The 19,986-nt window shown below is 45.9% G+C and overlaps 1 protein-coding gene across 1 annotated transcript in view; it reads left to right on the forward strand.

The window, feature by feature from the left end:
* Positions 1 to 354: 354 nt before the first annotated feature.
* Positions 355 to 19,986, forward strand: part of LOC141143829 (retinol dehydrogenase 12-like) — a 121,465-nt gene continuing 101,833 nt past the window's right edge. Inside the window, exon 1 of the mRNA XM_073629356.1 lies at positions 355 to 1,138. The gene's annotated coding sequence lies outside the window, so the exon portion shown is untranslated. The remainder of the gene's footprint in view (positions 1,139 to 19,986) is intronic.

Genomic DNA, 19,986 nt, shown 5'->3' on the forward strand with positions numbered 1-19,986 from the left:
AATGGGAGCCAATGGCTCCTGCTGCTGTGAATCACAGCCAGTGAGCCAATAAGGAGAGAGGGGGTGGAATCAGGCCACGCTCCGTGTGTGAATGGACAATGTCCATTCACAGGAGCGCGGCTTGAGAGCGAGTCTGCTCGAGTACCCCCTTTGCAAGCGGCTTGCTATTAGGGGCACTCCACAGTGGGGAGGAGCCAGGACCACTGACCCACAAAGAAGAGGATCGGAGCTGATCTGGGAAGTAAACCAGTATAACATACTTGTTTTTTGTTTTTGTTTTTTTAAATCCAACATTTAGAAATACTTTAAGTAGTATTGTTTGGATAAGTCAAGTAGTATTGTTTAGACAAGCTTGCCATACATGGTTCAAAATTTGTCTGGTTCAGTAGGGACCGGACGAATTTTGATCCATGTATGGGCACTGTAACTGAAGAGAAGTCTATCTACTGATCAGCTTCTGTTCAACCAGCTTGTTGGAAAAATTCCTATAGCCTACGGTGCTGATCAGTGTATTCTGAAGGCGGGGAAATCTCCCCACTGTCAGAATACAAAGGCTCAATGGGGAGGATTCCCCCATTCACACCCTCGAAGTTTTGTGTATGGGGGAATCGGGTTATGTTTTTTTAGTTCAATCCACTGGTTGAAAAAAAAACTGACTAATCTATGGTCAACCTAAGCCTAAGGAGTGAAGAATAAATAAAAAATGGTTAAAAAAAAAAAAAAAGAAATTGGAAATATCTCCCAAGTCTAAGAAAAACAATTTTCTTATATTAGCCTATATTTGTTTAGAAGACAAATCACTTGTCATAACAATGAGCATACACCCACTGAATTTCAAGATCGAAGGAAGATAGAAGTATCTGAAAACATGCTTTCCATTAGAACAGGAAACAGCGAATGTAAGAAAAATCATAATGAGCCTTTACTCCTACTGCCACCCCCAGAGCCATGTTTCACAGAATAATTAGATTACAACAAATTGTACAGCAGTAAGGAGCTTCATAAGGAGAGCACATATCATTAGCTGGACATCTGCTGCAAGATTGATGGTTGGATGGCAGGCTATGTTTGTACCTTCCAATCATATGCAAATCACCTGATCATCAGCCAGTGCTATTGTTGATGGGGCTTTCAATGGGTAAGTTATCTGCAAATAGCACCCAGTCCTTGTGCTTTGTGGAAGACGTGATTAAGGCTAACAGTTCTTATTTCCTTCATCTCCGTCTTATTTTTCTTTTATGGCATGTAATCAGGCTGCATGCTGATGTTATATTTTAAAACTGACCTATAGCTCAATGGGTTTCTTGACAGGCTCTAACTAACTGTTCAAAGCCTCTGCGTTTAGATGACAAAAGAGGTGTTATCTAAGCAGGGCTTACCATTCCTAATAAATTCATTATCACTGAGTAATTTATCTTTATGACAGCCCGATGTACTAGGTTTATTCTGTGGCTTGTTATTTAGGAGTTAAATGCTAATTAGAAATAATATTTGCGCTCCTGTGAAATGATGCCATGTTTCATTAGGAATATTTATGACACTTCTATGCTTTTATAGATAGCTCATGTCCAAGGGTCTTGACTGATTTGATTATTTTTCTGTACATTGTATGTATGGCAGACATATGCATCTGTGTGCTATTTGTCTGGCAATGCCTGACAAGCTACACTCTTTTACTATAGCTGCCTCAATAAAGTGAGTAACTGATGTATTTTATAAGATATTCGATGAGATGACCCATAGGGTTGCCACTAGTCTGGTTTTGAAAACCATTGTTTAGTTCAAAACCTTCCTCCGGTGCGGCACGGTGTTATTGGTTTCATGGGTGCCATGTTTCTGAAGCTTTTAACCCTCTCGCTTCTAGCACTATGTGCTGACCATAGCTTAGTGTTTCAAAGACCAATCACTCCGGTCGGAGTCGGAGCTCATTAATTGTATGCAATAGGGTGTAGTAACAGAGTGGTAGTATATCTTGTGATGATTGTATCTAAAGAGAGGTATGTACAGTGTTCAAATAAAGGTGCAGTGAAGTGTTCCCAAGGTAAACCTGTCTGTGCACAGTGTCCCAATGAAACAAAGAAAAGGTTTGAAAAGAATGCCAATGGCCCTCTCACCAATGACCAGGCCGATTTAATGCCTTCCAGCTATCGACTCCCGAATGGATGTTCAGGCTGCAGATCCACTTGTGATGATCCCCAGTTACTGAGCATGAAGCGTGGGTAGTTGCACTGTAGAGACAGTGCTGATCAGAAGTCAGATAAACAGCAGGCAGCGCTGGATCCCTTCTTGGTCAGGTAGGAATGCTGTGGACCGTGTGGTAGGTAGCGTCCTCACTCTCCCTTCATGGAGAAGTCCTTCACACACAAGGCCCCAGAGTAAGAGAGCGTGAGGCGGGTCTCTGGTTTCTTTTATAGTTCTTCCCAGCAATCTCCCTGGTGGTAGCAAAGATCCCTGGGATATGTAGACCAGGATGCAAAGTCATGCATGGGAACAGCCGTCTGTTGGAACTACCAGTCCCACAATCCCTTTGGTTGGGATCACAAATATGATGTCAGTTTGATAATGCTGGGCACTAGAGGGATAACATGGTATAAGAAAGGGCAGGGAATAGCTGTTCCTGGCAATTATAGTCCATATTGCTACAGAGGCAACCTAGCTGTGCAATGGGCCAGGAGCATGTGCATCTAACCACTGACTGAACACATGTACAATTCTTTTAGAAGGTAAAACAGTTCAGACAGTTCAGACATATATATTTGCATTGTGTATTTAGCATTTTGCCTTTAGTTCTACTTTAATAAAGTAAAAGTAGCTTCTAAGATGTTCCCTTGCTCTTGTAACACAGTGATCTTTAAACACATGACATACTCGCTTTCCAAGTACAGTACTTTATTAGTTTGAATGCCATCGCAACTGTTTTTTTAGGAATTGTGTTTATACTGTATTTAGAGCTCTGCACCTAATTATGCAACTCATTATCTGCACTGTGTATTGTTGGTCACACTGTTCACTGAATTGTCATTTTCTTACATGATCATTTTGTTATGTACACTATGTACTGGGAATACAAATTGCTATTTTTTGCTGTGTATTGAATACACCAATGTGGGGTTTATTATTGTGGTCTGTGACACCAGTGCTGGGGGGGGGGCTATTACTGTGGCCGCTGACAACAATGCTGGCTATTTTTATTGCACCCACTAACACCAATGCTAAGGGTTATTACTGAACCCACTCACGTAAAATGCTAATGGTTGTTATTGAACCCACTCTCACCAATGCTAACGGTTGTTATTGAACCCACTCACACCAATGCTAAGGGTTATTACTGAACCCACTCACACCAATGCTAATGGTTGTTATTGAACCCACTCACACCAATGCTAAGGGTTATTACTGAACCCACTCACACCAATGCTAATGGTTGTTATTGAACCCACTCACACCAATGCTAAGGGTTATTACTGAACCCACTCACACAAGTGCTAAGGGTTATTACTGAACCCACTCACACCAATGTTAAGGGTTATTACTGGACCCACTCACACCAATGCTAAGGGTTATTACTGAACCCATTCACACCAATGCTAAGGATTATTACTGAACCCACTCACACCAATGCTAGGGATTATTACTGACCCCACTCATACCAATGCTAGGGATTATTACTGAACCCAATGACACCAATGCTATGGGTTATTACTGAACCCACTGACACCAATGCTAAGGGTTATGACTAAACCCACTGACACCAATGCTAAGGATTATTACTGAACCCACTGACACCAATGCTAAGGGTTATTATTGAACCCACTGACACCAATGCTAAGGGTTATTTTTTTGATTGAAAATGTATACTTTATTTTGCAAGAAAATATACAAAAAAACAAGTACTTAAACAGGGTACAATCTGTACTGTGACGCAGCGCATAAATACACTACATAACAATACATTGCCAAGCATACCAATAAATTACATTCATCCTGCGGTATGATGCCTAATGTGTTGTGCAGAGTAATAATACCCCGAAACATCACATCATGCATGACACCTCATTACCCTGAAAGCATTACTTCAAAAACATGTCACAAAAGTCAGGTCATACAGTCTAATAACATTCAAATGGGCAACGGGTGTGTTGGGGGGGGGGTGGAGAAGGTGGGGTAGGGGAGGGAGAAAAGAGTTCACAGGCCCGAAGCTTTATTTGAACTGCCAAAGGATACACGGGGGAGAGGGGGGGATGGGGAAATCTTCAGACCTCCTCTTCCTCCTTGAAGTCCATCAAGTGATAGTCTCTGAGCAGACTGTGAACCAGTCTGCGACAGTCCTCGATGGACATCCTCTCCCGCTGGTGGATGAGGCACTTTCTGGCGCACCACAAAGAGTCCTTAAAGCAACACAGCACCCGCCAGGCACCGTCAATGTCCTCCTGTGAATGAGTTCCACAGAAGAGTCCGTTCAACACACCAAAGTGTGTGATAGCAGTCTGTGGCACAAAGTCTTTGAGTTCAGGTTCCAAGACCCTCAACAGGTCCTGTGCAAAGGGGCACTCCCAGAAAACATGCAGAGCAGTTTCCTCTTGGATGATGCAAAAGGGGCAGTGCCTGTATCTGCACAGGTTTCTGGCATGCATGAATGTCCTGAGTGGCAACCCCCCTTGGATTGCCATCCATGCCAGATCTTTGTGCCTGTTGGTGAGTCTTTTTGAAGAAACATTCCTCCAGACCACTTCAAGTGGCTGAAGGGAGGCCTGGAACAGTCTCAACAATGTCCGATGCTCTAATCAACTTGTGGATAGTTTTTGGCTTCCACAAGTGGGGCTTCACTCCATGTAGCCCCAGCTCCTTAATAAACTTGAAGGTGTCCAAGTAGTACCAAGGGGTGTCCCAGTTGTAGGGGATGGAGCTGTCCCATTTGTCCCATCCAAGGGTCCTCCAAAGAGGCAGGAGGAAAAAATGGGACATGGAGTTACCACCAGAGTCCACAGTTCTGTCAACCAACGTCCTGCGGATGCAGTTACAAGCAAAGCACACCCTGAGTAGGGTAGCGATGTCCGGCACGCCCTTACCGCCTTTGAGGGGTTCCTTGAACATAACCACCCGCTTCACTCTGTCCATTTTGGAGCTCCAGATGAAGTGAAACACCGCCCTGGTGATGGCCTTACAGGTGTTAACCCGGGGGGGGCCAGGCCTGGGCGAGGTACTGCAACACAGGGAGGATCTTGCTGCGGAGTACCAGTGTTTTGCCTTCGATGGTGAGTTCTCTGAGGCTTCAAAGTCCAAACTTCTGTCGCATCTTTGACAGTCTTTCCTCCCAGGACTTCAGGGCTGCGCCCTCAGCTCCAAACCAGACCCCAAGGATTTTGATGAAGTCCGTCTTGATGCTGAAAGGAATGGGTGCAGAAGAAGGCAGGAACCACTTTCCGAAGAGCATGACTTCTGACTTCCCGTAGTTGACCTTTGCCCCTGAAGCTTGGCCGAAGTCCTCACAGGCCTGGGCGAGTGTGTCGATGGAGCGCCGATCAGCACAGAACACCGTCACGTCGTCCATGTAGAGTGAGCACTTGACCTCCCGTCTGTCCGGTCCTGGTGCGGTGATCCCTCTGATCTCTGGGTTCCGTCTGATGCTTCGGGCGAAGAGCTCTATACAACAAACAAAAAGCAGAGGTGAGAGAGGGCAGCCTTGTCTGACCCCAGACAAGATTGGAAAGGGGTCAGTTTTCCAGCCATTTACCAACACCAAACTAGAAATGTCAGTGTACATTATATCCACATACGAACAAAACATTTCCCCAAGACCAAACCTGCGCAGAGCTCTGCACATAAACTCGTGGGAGACACGGTCAAAGGCCTTCAACTGGTCAAGACTGACAAGGGCCGCGTGCACACGACGGCCATGAATGTACTGCACCGTGTCCCGGACAAGCGCAAGGCTGTCCGCAATCCTGCGGCCAGGAATGCCGCAAGTCTGATCCGGGTGGATGATCTGTCCGATGACAGACTTCAGCCTGTTGGCCAGGACCTTGGCGAGGATTTTGTAGTCCACATTCAGGAGAGAGATCGGACGCCAATTTTTAAGATCCAATCTCTCCCCCTTCCGCTTATACAAAATCGCAATCATCCCCTCCCTCAGTGATGGAGGCATTCTGCCCTCCACCACCATCTCCTCGTACAGCTCGAGCAGGTCCGGACCCACGAGATCCCACAGTGCTACATAGAGCTCAACTGGGAGACCATCGCAGCCCGGGGTCCTGCCTCGCCTAAAGGATTTAGCGGCAGAGTGCAGCTCTTCCAACACCAAAGGGGCATTGACGGTTGATGAACCTGCAGGATCAATTTGGTTAGAGATACCTGACAGGAACCTGTCGGCCGCCTGTGTGTCCGTTTCTTTCGGGGAGTAGAGGTTGGTGTAGTAGTCGCTGACCACTTGCATCACAGCCTTCTTCCCCTTCTGGAGTGTTCCGGTCTCGTCACGTAGCTCTGACAAGGGTGTGTGTCCCGAGTGAAGTTTCCTGAAAAAGAAAGAATTACACTTCTCACCTTTCTCAAGATTCTCCACCTTGGCACGGCAGACAATGTGCCTGGATTCTTCCTCGAAGTGTCCTTTCAGGCTCTTCTTGGTGTCCTCCAGGTCCTGCCTAACGTCCCAGCCACAGTGATGAAGGTCCTGCAGGGACTGCAACTGATGCTGCAGTCTCCTGAGTTCCCTCCTCCTGGCACACACACGCTGGTGTCCCCTTGCCTGAAAGAAGCTACGCAGCTTAACCTTCACAAACTCCCACCAATCACTTACCCTTCCAAAGAATCTCTTTTCCTCCGTCCAGGTGGCATAGGCCTACCGGAGTTCCCCCATCAATTCCCCGTTTTCCAGCAGGGTGCTATTCAGCTTCCAGGAACCCGGTCCGTGGGCGAAGCCCGCGCCCAGGTCACTCCGAAAGTGAATAGCCCTGTGGTCAGAGAAAAAGCAGGGGACCATGGAGAACTCACGATGCTTGACTGTTCTTGAAGTGAGCACGAAGTCAATCCTGGAACGCACAGATCCATCGGGTCGGCCCCACGAATAGTTCACGCTCCCTTTGCCTATGGATCCCACGGCGTCCTGCAAGGAGGCCTCCGAGATCATCTCCTTGAGCAGCCTAGAAGTAGCATCAAGTTTTGCGTATATGCTGGAGCTGCGCCCATCCTCCTCGATCAGACAGTTAAAATCACCACCGATCACTACTGTTCTGGTGGTGACGAGTTGGGTCCGTAGGGTCTGGAAAAGTTCCAGCCACGCATTCTTGTCTGGGGGGGCGTACACGTTGATGAGCCTAACTGGCTCTTCCACCCACGAGCCGTCTATGACCAAAAGACGGCCATAGACTAGCTCATGGATAGAGTCAACCATGAAGCGCCCACCACTGACCAGAATGGCTACTCCTGCAGACTTGCAATCGCCACCCCCGGACCAGTAGGAGGGACCAAGGGTCCACTGGGGGGACAGATGAGTGTACCTCCTCAAGGGAGGAAGGGCGCACTCCTGAAGCATGTAGACATCACTCTGCTGACTTGAAAGAAAGGTCAGCACGGCTTGCCTTCTAGATGTATCCTTGATACTCCTCACATTAATGGAAAAGATTGAGATCTCAGCCATAATGAAAAAGGGGTATGAGGGTCTAGTTAACAAGGGTCCGAACTTACCTCCCCGGAGGGGGGGTGGCTCTTCCGTTGCGTCTTCTGCCTGTCCTGTGTTCTGGGCCAGGCCCAGCTCCTCAAGGACAGACTCCATCATCTGCTGGCTGATGTGGACGTTGGGGGGGAGGTCATGCTCGGGGTCGACCATGATCTCCTCCTCCTCTCCTGCAGACTCTAGGTCCTCCACTACTTGCTCTGGTCCATCGCTGTCGCGTTGGACCCCGTTGGGCCGTTTGGTGGAGGTGGCAGGTTCCTCAGCTGTTGGGCTCTCTGGCTTCCGTTTCCGGCTTCCTTTTGGGCCACTGGTGGGGGTGGAGGGGGGTGGGAGGGCGGGGAAGTCCTCCAGGGAGGACAGGTTTGGGGGGGAGGGGTTCCTCCGGCACAGAGGGGGTGGGTGGGGGTGTGCTGGAGGCAGGGGTGGGGCAGGGGCACGAGGGGGGGCAGGGGGGGCGGGAGTGGACTTACCTGTGGCCTTTCGAGGTTCCTTTGGTTTCTTTGGTTTTTCTGGCAGCTTCCTCCCAGATGGCTTACCCTGGATCAGGGTTCCAGCGTAGGTCTGGGTCCTCTGGGGGCAGTGTCTGAAGACATGCTCTGCCAATCTGCAAAGGTTGCAGGCTTTGGACCTTGGACAGTCCTTGGTCTCGTGGCCTGTAACCCTACAGAACTTGCAGGCAAGCTCTGTACAATCCTTACCTATGTGTCCCGGCTACCCGGATGCTAAGGGTTATTACTTAACCCACTGACACCAATGCTAAGGAGGGTTATTATTATGTCCACTGACACCAATGATGATGGTTATTATTGCACCCACTAACACAAATAAGGAGATGGTTGCCACTAGGGATGGCCGAGCAGTTCGGCCGGAGCATGAGTTCGGGCAGAACATTGGCTGTTCACACATTTGTCAAACAACTAAATAATTAGGGTGTTCAACCGTTTGTTCAGCCCGCTGAAAGACCACAATGCACTGCGCCGCCGCACTGTGCATTGAAATCCCTGATTGGCTGAAGCAATGAAAGCTTGGCCCAATCAGGGCACAGAGCACTGTCAGAGCCATGATTGGATGCTGTCATGATGACTCTATCCAATCATGGCTCATTGCTGTTAGTTCCGCCCCACAATATAAAAGTATTCTTTCAATAGCGGCCATTTTCAGTGTGATATCGGTGTGGAGAGAGAAAGAACAGGACTGCGTTCAGTGCTATTAGACAGTTATGCCCTGTACACACGATAGCATTTTCCGACAACAAACTCCATGTTTTTTTCCGACGGATGTTGGCTCAAACTTGTCTTGCATACACACAGTCACACAAAGTTGGTCGGAAATTCCGAACATCAAGAACGTACGACGAGCCGAGAAAAATTAAGTTCAATAGCCAGTGCTGCTCTTCTGCTTAATTCCGAGCATGCGTGGAACTTTGTGCTTCGGAATTGTGTACACACGATCAGAATTTCCGACAACGGATTTTGTTGTAGCTCTCAAATTTTGTTTGACGGAAATTCCGATGGAAAATGTCCGATGGAGCCTACACACAGTCGGAATTTCCGACAACAAGCTCCTATCAAACATTTTCCGTCTGAAAATCCTATCGTGTTTACGGGGCATTAGTGTGCTATAGTGTGCTATTCTGATTATATTGTTAGTGTAGAATATCAGTTTAGTGTGAATCTAGGGGTAGTTCAATGTGAGTGTAGTATGACCATTCATCTTTACATTAGTGTGAATGTAGGGATAGTTTAGTCAGTGTGAGTGTAGTGCGACCACCATTTATCTTTACATTAGTGTGAATGTAGGGATAGTTCATTCAGTGTGAGTATAGTGACCGTGTAACACAGTATATTTCATTGCGTTACTGCAAGTTTAACGCCGTATATTTCAGTGTGTTATGTGCCGTTTAACGCAGTACATTTCTGTGCGTTACTGCACACTTAACGCAGTATATTTCAGGCATTACTGCAAGTTTAATGCCGTACAGTTCAGTGCGTTACTGCAAGTTTAACGCCGTATATTTCAGTGCGTTATCTTCCGTTTAACGCAGTATGGTTCAGCGCATTCCTGCAATTTTAAAACCATATATTTCAGTGCATTACGTGCCGTTTACAGCAGTACAGTTCAGTGCGTTTCTGCAAGTTTAACGCCATATATTTCGGTGCATTATCTTCTGTTTAACGCAGTACAGTTCAGAGCATTACTGCAAGTTTAAAGCCATATATTTTAGTGCTTTATCTTCCATTTAACTCAGTACAGTACAGTGCATTACTGCAAGTTTAACGCCGTATATTTCAGTGCATTATCTTCTGTTTAACGCTGTACATTGCAGTGCATTACCTTCCATTAAAATCAGTAAATTTCTGTGCGTTAGTGTACGTTTGACACTGTAAATTGCAGTGCGTCAGTACAGTTTTACTGCAGTATAATATAGTGTATCAGCGGTGAAGTAGTGAGAACTCATGTTAAAGTGCACCAAACACCACTTTCCATTGATTAAAGTGCATCCACGTACACATTTCCACATTTATATTACATTGTATTAATAAGCACCCCCCTATCATGTCTGGGAAGACAACAGGGAGAGGTAGACATTCCCATGGCACTGCGAGGGGGCCAGCAGCATATGCGTCCACAGGCAAAGGTGGACGTGGTCAGTCCTCAGGCAGGGCATAATTTCCTCTGTTTATTGATGTTGCCTGTGCTATCCAGCCACAGCATGCAGAGGAGGTGGTGCACTGGCTTACTAAACCATCCTCATCCTCCTCATCCTCCATCACCCAAGCAGAGACTGATGCACAGTCCACTGCAGCTGCCAGAGTGGCTAAACATGCCTCCTTGCCCACAGCTATTCCTGCCATAGCCCCAGCATCAGGCATGGAGTCAGCTGAGTTATTTAAACACAGGGAAGTATATGGTAAATAATGAGTTAAGGCAGTAGGTGTGGTGCTGTTCTTATGAGTGAAACAGTCTTTTAACCAAGAATCTGAGTGCTCCAATATCACACATAAAGCGTCGTACACACAGTACGATTGTTGGCAGGGGATTGTCTGTTGACAGACTGTTGTCCTAAAATCTTACCGTTACTAGGCTCCTTTCGACAATTGTTGTCCAATTTTAGGCAAACAAATGTTGGATGGCAGGCTAGTAAATTTTCGGCAGACAACGGTTTGACGTCAGATTTTCGTATGGTCAGTACACAAATCCGTCACACAAAAGTTGAAAGTACAAACACGCATGCTCAGAATCAATGCTCATCAAACACAAAATTAGCAGAAGGGGCCCAAAGGGTGGCGCTCAAGAGCTGAAATTCCTCGTAGTACGTCACTACGTTTGTGTTTGTGGCATGACAATTGTGTACCGTTAAGGCCCGTACACACGGACAGAAAATCTGAAGAGAACATTTCATCCGATAAAATATCTGCCGATTTTCTGATCGTTAGTATGCTGCTTTGGACAGCCAATTACGAATTTTCGGCAGACAAAAACTGGATGTGCAGGCTTGAAAATTTTTGTCTAATGTGACCACAACGTCCGATTTTCTTTTCATTAGTATGGTTTTCTGACAAAAAAAAAAAAATCTGAAGAGCAAGACTAGGCATGCTCAGAAATGAAAGAACACAAACAAAACATTTCAACACATTACGTCACTTCTGACGTTGAATTCTGTCGTCAGAAAATTTTCTGATGGTGTCCCCTCTTCACTTTCGATTTGAGACTAGCATCAAACAAAAAACTGACGAAAATTCGTCCAATAATCTGACCATGTGTACAAGGCTTTAATATGCAAGAAAAGATCCTGGCACATGCCCTTTTTACAAAAATCAGACACTCGGTTGGCCAACAATCATATCGTGTGTATGAGGCTTAAGGCCCCATGCACACTATTAGATTTTCTGCAGATTTACCAAAACCATGTTGTGCAAGGGCCTGCCTGATTGCATACAAATTGAAACTCCTAAGGTTTGACTTCCTATTATATGGTTTTGGTAAATCTGAAGACAAAAATTTGCAGAACATCTAATAGTGTGTATGGGGCCTAACCAGTGGCTTTAAACCCAAATGTTTCCAGGTATATAAATAAATAAACCTTCCTTGGTACAAAATATATAAATATATAAAGTGACTGGTGCCACTGAGCAGCAAATCCCAGATCCACGCCTTTTGATACCTTTCCTTTCTTTGCTCCTGGCAGGTTCCCAGTAGCTATTTCTTTTCACGTAAGGCTATTCCAGCTCTGTACCATCACGTGGAAGGCAAGGTTGTGGCATCATTGGGCAAGACAGTCAGCCGCAAAGTCCATGTTACTGCTGACTTGTGGTCCAGCAAGCATGGTCAGGGACGATATATTTCGTTCACAGCACACTGGGTAACTCTGCTTGCAACTCGGAAGGATGCAGGACAGGGCTCAGTGCTGCAGCTTGTTGTGGCCCCATGTCTCCATACAGCTAGTGGTGATGATGCCAGATTTATCAGCTCTACTCCCTCCTCCTCCTTCTCCGCCTCCATGCCCTCCTCTGCTGAATTGCCCTATGAACCACAAGTACCCCCTAAGCTTTCAAGGGGCTATTCAATATGTCAGGCTAAAAGGTGTTATGTAGTGCTTCAGCTGATGCATCTTGGGGACAGGAACCACACTGGAGCAGAGATTCTTGCAACTCTGCAGGGGCAGGCCAAGAGGTGGTTCACGCCATGTCAGCTGGAGTCAGGAATGGTGGTGTGTGATAATGGCACAAACCTCCTGTTTGCCCATAGACAGGGAAAGTTGACACATGTGTCATGCCTGGCACATGGCCTCAATTTGGTGGTGCAGCGTTTCCTAAATAGGTACCCAGGATTGGAAGATCATCTAACAAAGGCCAGAAGAGTCTGTAGCCATTTCAGGTGGTCATACACAGCCAGTGCTCAGTTGGCTGAAATTCAGCGGGAATTCCACCTGCCCGTAAACCGCCTGGTTTGTGACACACCCACCAGGGGGAACTCGACTTTGGCAATGCAGCAGCAGCTGCACATGCAGCAGAGGGCCGTCAACGAGTACCTGTGTGAGTATAACCCAACGGCAGACTCAGGTCGGCTCTGCTTTTTTTCCCCACGCCAATGGCTGCTCATAAAGGATGCATGCTCTGTACTGTCACCATTTGAGGAGGCCACAGGGATGGTGAGCCATGACAATACATGCATCAGTGACAAATACCCTGTTGTGTTCCTGCTGGAGCAGACTCTGCGTGGCATTATGGACAGGGCACTTGAGGCAGAGCAGCGGGAGGAAGAGGCCCACTTTATGCAGACACCATTGTTCCTATGCCACATAACACGCAAGAAGAGAGGGAGGAGGAGAAGGAGGATTCTGGAAGTTTTGGAGGCATTGAAGCAGAGGAAGGCATACGACAAACAGTAAGAGATTGTTTTCCATCTGCAGAACCCTTGGGAGTAGTACGTGGCTGTACCCGAAGAGTCTGTTTCTCATGCCTTCGCAAATTTGCGGTGCATGGGCTCCCTCATGCTTCAAAGCCTGCAAAAGGACCCAAGAATATGTGCCATAAAGAAGGATCACTAGTGGTTGGCAACCCTCCTTGACCACCATTACAAGGGGAAAGTCTCAGAACTCATCCCGTCCCCACAGAGAGTGCAGAAGTTTAAATCTCTTGAGGACACCTTAAAGAGGAGTTTATCTAATGCTTTTCCCGACTCTGGTATGTTTCAGTGTTACGGAAAACGTCGTTTTGAGGCTTCTGTTGGTCAAGCGAGGAGCGGTGGGGAAGGCGGCGGCCGCCTAAGTGATGCATTTTTACAATTTTTTAAGTCCTCGCTGGCCAGGGCTGTCAGCTTCCACATCCCATCAGCAGCGCCTGCTTCACACAGTGGACGATTATCTAGAGGCGAAAACAGAGATGGAGAGCTTTCCAGTTGACAATCCACTGGCTTACAGGGTCATAAGAATAGACCACTGGTTAGAACTTGCCCAGTATGCAATTGAGCTGCTAGGCTGTGACTGCTGGAGGTTTTGTTACTGATAATAGAACATGTCTGTCCACAGACTCGGTGTACCGTCCGACATTTATCAAAATTAATCAGTCCTGGATTACAAGCAGCTATGAAACCCCTGATGCCGATGTTGCTGATTAAGTGTTTTTTGGAATGTGGAATCTCTGCAGGACTTCTAGGCTTCCTAGCGTTGTGGGTGTTGGTTTTATCTAGAAGAATTTTTTTGGTGTAGATTTCACAGGCACAATTAACACCCAGAGAAAGACCAATTTTTCCGCACCTATTTGACAAGTGCATATCATTTTAATTTTTGACAGCAAGGCCAATTCTTGCTTTCATCAAAGTGCCTCTATAGTGTTACAGTGTGAAGGCGCCAACAACACCCAAAGACCAATTTTTTCGCACCTGTTTGACAAGTGCATATCATTGCAATTTTTGACAGCAAGGGCAATTCTTGCTTTCATCAAAACTACCTCTATAGGGTTACGGTGTGAAGGCACCAACAACACCCAAAGACCAATTTTTCCGCACCTGTTTGACAAGTGCATATCATTGCAATTTTTTACAGCAAGGCCAATTCTTGCTTTCATCAAGAGTACCTCTATAAGGTTACAGTGTGAAGGCACCACCGACACCCAAAGACCAATTTTTCTGCACCTGTTACTGTTACTTCGATCTAAAGTCTGTGGAAGAGACACCAGAATTTATGCAAAAAAAATATCTTTTCTTGTTCCCAGTGCAGTACATTGTGGCCTTATCATACAGACTGGCTCTGCAAGCTGCTGCTTACAAAATAAAGTAAGCTTGCAGGGAAAATGTCATTTTTTTGGCTTTATACTGTAAATGCAATTATTTCTGCAGCAGCTTCTATACAAAGTACAAATGTGCCACTTTACAGGTAGACTAAGGGGACCCCCAGGCACTATATTGAAGGGAATTTTTAAATTTTTTTGCTTTCACTTTGAGCATCAATAAATTACTGCTCATTTAAAAATTACGCCTTTTACAAACTTTTTTTTCATTGATACATGTCCTCCAGGGCAGTTCCCAGACCCCCATAACCATTGTATGCCCAAATACTTGAATTCAAGCCTTCAAAATGGGCACTTTTGATTTTTCACATTTGGGTCCCATAGACTTCAATGGGGTTCGTTAATCGGTTCCGAACTTTTGCAATGTTCAAAAGTACCAAAAGCGAACCAAACCGGGGGGTTATTCAGCCCATCCCTAGTTGCCACTGACACCGATGATGAGGGTTATTATTGCTTCCACTGACACCAATAGGCAGAGTTATTATTGCTGCTATTGACACCAATAAAGAGGGTTAATACGGCTGCTCCTGAGGCCAATGAGGAAGGTTATTATTGCTCCTACTAACACCAACCAGGGAGCTTATTATTTCTGTCACTGACAATAGGATTATTGTTGCCACTGACACCAATGAGGAAGGTTAATTATTGTTGCCACTTACACCAGTGAGGTAGGTTATTATTGCTGCCACTGACACCAATGAGGAGCATTATTATTGCTGCCACTGACATCAGTGAGGAGGGCTATTTATTGCTGCCCCGACACCAATGAGGAAGGTTATTATTGCTGCCACTGACACCAATTAGTAAAGTCATTATTGCTGCCACTGACACCAATGAGTAAGGTTATTATTGCTGCCACTGACACCAATGAGGAAGGTTATTATTACTGACACTGAAACCAATGATGAGGGTTATTATTGCTGCCACTGACACCAATGATAATGGTTGTTGTAGCTGCCACTAACACCAATGAAGATGGTTATTATAGTTGCCGCTGACACCAATGAGGGGGTTATTATTCCTGCCACTGACACCAATGAGGAGGATCATTATTGCTGCCACTGATACCAATGGTCAGGTTTATTATTGCTTTATTATTGCTGCTGCAGGGGAAAGGAGAGAGTGCCAATAACAGTTGGGCAATGGAAGCTGGTGAGTGACGTCACAACGCCTGGAATTCTGCCCTGTTGTGGAACGCTCCATGAAACAGAGGAGCCACAGCTTCTGCATCACATGACAGATCTTTTTTTAACAGCATTGTACAGCAATAACAGCATAGATAAGAAAAGGTGGGGGATGCAGTGGTTTAAAAAGAATATTTATATGTAGCCTTTAGTTGCTTTATTTTAATTTGCTATATGTTTAGTCTTTGGTTGTATTTTAATGATATTGCCCAAACTGATATTAAGCTTTAAAGAGGAACTGCAGTCTGCTCACATAATTTGTAATAAAACATCTTTGCCATTCTGAAGCTTCCCTCCAACCACTTTGCATATTATTTAATGTATACTATCATTCTGTACTTGCCAATTATGCTGCAGAAATCTCCCTCCACTAAGTCTGGCTTCAACCATTTTAACTGTGGGCAGCTGAAGCTGCTGTCTGTTCACTTCCTGGATTTACACAGACACACAGGGGCACACCTCCAGCTCTGCAGCCCTGCAGCTTTCATTGGCCCTCTTATGACTCATCCCCCCTCCCTTCCTGGCAAACTCTCACGAGAGTGAGAGAGAGAGCTGTGCATGATGTCATAAGCCTAGGCTTTTTTTTTTTTTGTTTGCATACAAGAAACAGAAAGTGGGCTGTATAAGGTATTTACTGGCAGAAAAAAAATGTTTTACTATCCAAAGTTAAAACAACAAGAGCAAAAGATTTAATAGCTGGAAAGATGAAAAAATGATTTAAATGTTACATAGGCTTTAAAGTGACACATGTGCAATTCAGAAGCAGAATTTGCACTTGAAAACACTCAGAAAACGCACAGGACTCTTGAAATTTGCACTGCGGATGCACCACATATATGTGAACAGCTTCAATAGAAATTAATGTTATTTCACGTGTCATGCGAATCGGTTGCAATTCAAAATGCATCCAATTCGCATATATGTGAACCGAGGCTAACAATGCTTTTTCCCCACCTCTGAATTGTGCTTATGTTCCACTTTTGGCACCATCAGGAAACCTGCCTGAGAAATGTTATTGCAGTCATTCCTGGAGTAAATGCATGTATACAGGAAGTGACTTTAATAAGGCTGCAGGAAATCAGCAGCACTAACAAGCTAAAATGGATGAAAAAAGGTGTATTGTGTTAAAAAAAACTGTGAATTGTTTATGAGTGCTTTGACAAATAAAAGGTAATTCCGTTGGGTTTACATCAACTTTAAAACTGCAATATGGATTGGAGTGGATTGTCTCAAATAATTGAATCAAATTTTGTTATCCAAGCACTCTCTAAAAATGTGATTTGTTGTTGTGTTATTTTTGTTAAAGGTGAACTAATGGATTTAAAAACATTAAAAAAGAATACTTTTTTCCTTTTGATGGATAGCAGTGTTGCCAACCGTCAGTATTTTTACTGGCAGCCAGGAAAAAACTGACACTTTTCTCCTGCCAGTAAATGCCAGTGACAAAAAAAGGTTGCCAGTAGGGATGAGCTTCGTGTTCAAGTCGAACCCATGTTCGACTCGTACATCGTCTGTTCGCCCGTTCGCCGAATTGCGAACGATATGGGCCGTTCGCGCCAAATTCGTGTGGCGCGTCACAGCCCATAATTCACTGAGGCATCGCAGTGCATTGCTGGCTGATGATTGGCCAAGCATGCACTATGACCCGCATGCTTGGCCAATCGCAGCGCCATCTGAACAGAGAGCCGTAATTGACCAAAGCCAAGAAGGCTTTGGCCAATTATGGCTCAGGGGATTTAGTACATGCCCCACACCATATAAGGCCGCCTGCACGGCGGCCCTGTGTAGTATGTGTTCCGGCGTTGAGAGAGAGATAGATAGACAGGGAGACAGTGTCATTTGATTTAAGTTAGATAGATTAGGCAGGACAGTCAGTGAGTTAGCTGCACTTACAATGTATTGTGTATATACTATACATATGCATCCCAGGTGTTGTATATATATATATATATATATATATACACTGTATTCAGTTTAGCTAGATCCGTTCCTGTTATCTTGCTACTGACAGGCAGGCTTGTGTTGTTACAGTATTTACAGCTACCTGAAGAAACTTGCTGGTGTTCTTTTGATCCTAGTAGTACCACAGTCAGGCAGCTAGACTATTTACAGTTAGTATAGTGCATCCTCCTCACAGTGTTCAGTTAAAGCTACAAGTTAGTTTAGTGAGACCTCTGCACAGTGTTCAGCTAAAGCTACAAATTAGTGTAGTGCGTCCTCTGAACAGTGTTCAGCTAAAGCTAAAATTAGTGTAGTGCACAGTGTTCAGCTAAAGCTACAAGTTAGTGTAGTGCGTCCTCCTCACAGTGTTCAGCTAAAACTACAAGTTAGTGTGGTGCGACCTCTGCACAGTGTTCAGCTAAATAAGCTACAAGTTAGTGTAGTGCGTCCTCCTCACAGTGTTCAGCTAAAACTACAAGTTAGTGTAGTGCGTCCTCCTCACAGTGTTCAGCTAAAGCTACAAGTTAGTGTAGTGCACAGTGTTCAGCTAAAGCTACAAGTTAGTGTAGTGCATCCTCCTCACAGTGTTCAGCTAAAATTACGAGTTAGTGTAGTGTGACCTCTGCACAGTGTTCAGCTAAAGCTACCTGTAGAAGGTTGGTGGTGTTTTCCTGATCCTATCACTACCGCAGGCAGCTAAATAAGCTACAAGTTAGTGTAGTGCGTCCTCCTCACAGTGTTCAGCTAAAACTACAAGTTAGTGTAGTGCGACCTCTGCACAGTGTTCAGCTAAAGCTACCTGTAGAAGGTTGGTGGTGTTTTCCTGATCCTATCACTACCGCAGGCAGCTAAATAAGCTACAAGTTAGTTTTTTGCGAGCTCTGCACAGTGTTCAGCTAAAGCTACCTGTAGAAGGTTGGTGGTGTTTTCCTGATCCTATCACTACCGCAGGCAGCTAAATAAGCTACAAGTTAGTTTTTTGCGAGCTCTGCACAGTGTTCAGCTAAAGCTACCTGTAGAAGGTTGGTGGTGTTTTCCTGATCCTATCACTACCGCAGGCAGCTAAATTATTTACACATTAGCGTAGTGCGACCTCTGCACAGTGTTCAGCTAAAGCTACCTGTAGAAGGTTGGTGGTGTTCTCATACTACAGGCAGGCAGTTGATTTTGCTAGCTGCAGTATCAGTATATATATATATATATATATATATATATATATATATATATCCCCCAGCTTAGTGCAGCTACAGGCCATTAGTATGTCTGGAAGGCCAACAAGGAGAGGCAGACAGTCACAAGCCAATAAAAGAGGGCAAGCAGGCTCTGTGTCTAGAGGCAACAGTGCTGGTCATGGAGACGGTGCACCCTCATCAGCACGTGGCCGTGGGACACGCTTGGCCTTTTTTTCGGCAGCTGGCCGTGTTGAGCCGCAACATGCAGAAGACTTGGTCGAGTGGATGACCAAGCTGTCCTCATCCTCCTCACCCTCTCTCACTAATGCTCAGGGTACTTTGTCTGGCAAAGCAGCTGCCAACACGGCCTCTTCCCTCGGCTCAATGGCATCAGTGACTCCTTCCCTAGCCCCACCATGTCCTCCTGAGGAGTCCCTCGAACTGTTTGACCACAGTGTTGGGTACATGCTCCAGGAGGATGCCCAGCGTTTAAAAGGCTCTGATGATGATACTGAGCTAGATAAAGGCAGTAACGTGAGCGCGGACAGAGGGGGTGCCCAAGAAGGACAGCAGTCTGGCAGTCATGCTCCCCCTGCTGCAGAATACTGCCAGGTTTGCTCCAGTGATGAGGAGGGAGGGGATGATGAGGTCACTGACTCAACGTGGGTGCCTGATAGGAGAGAGGAGGAGGAGGAGGAGGCACATCACCAACGAGGCAGGATGCACTCCAGGGGCCAGCCTAAGGGCAGCACACTGACTGCATCACACCGCAAAGCTCCGCATGTGCAGGGCGCTGCTTTCTCTGCGCGTTATTCTAAAAGTTCTTTGGTGTGGGCCTTTTTTGAGACGAGTGCATCAGATCGCACCGCTGCTATTTGCAACATATGTCTCAAGCGTATCTCACGTGGCCAAAACATCTCCCGCTTGGGCACCACATGCTTGACCAGACATATGTTGACCTGCCATGCAGGTTGTTGGCAAGCGTATCTAAAAGACCCACACCAAAGAACAAAGAGGACCTCTTCTTGCTCCTCATCAGCTGAGATCTCCAACCCCACTATACCTTCAGTCCTCTCTGAGACCTGCACTGAGAGGAATGAAGGTGTAGAATTAGGTGTGTCACAGCCAAGTACTTGTGGGCAATCTGCTTTCGGTACACCAACGTCAGATTGTACCAGGCAAATTTCCCTGCCCCAGCTGCTGCACTGCCGAAAGAAGTTCGCTCCCAG

The sequence above is a fragment of the Aquarana catesbeiana genome, linkage group LG01, assembly GCF_042186555.1.
Source record: "Aquarana catesbeiana isolate 2022-GZ linkage group LG01, ASM4218655v1, whole genome shotgun sequence".
NCBI lineage: Eukaryota > Metazoa > Chordata > Amphibia > Anura > Ranidae > Aquarana > Aquarana catesbeiana.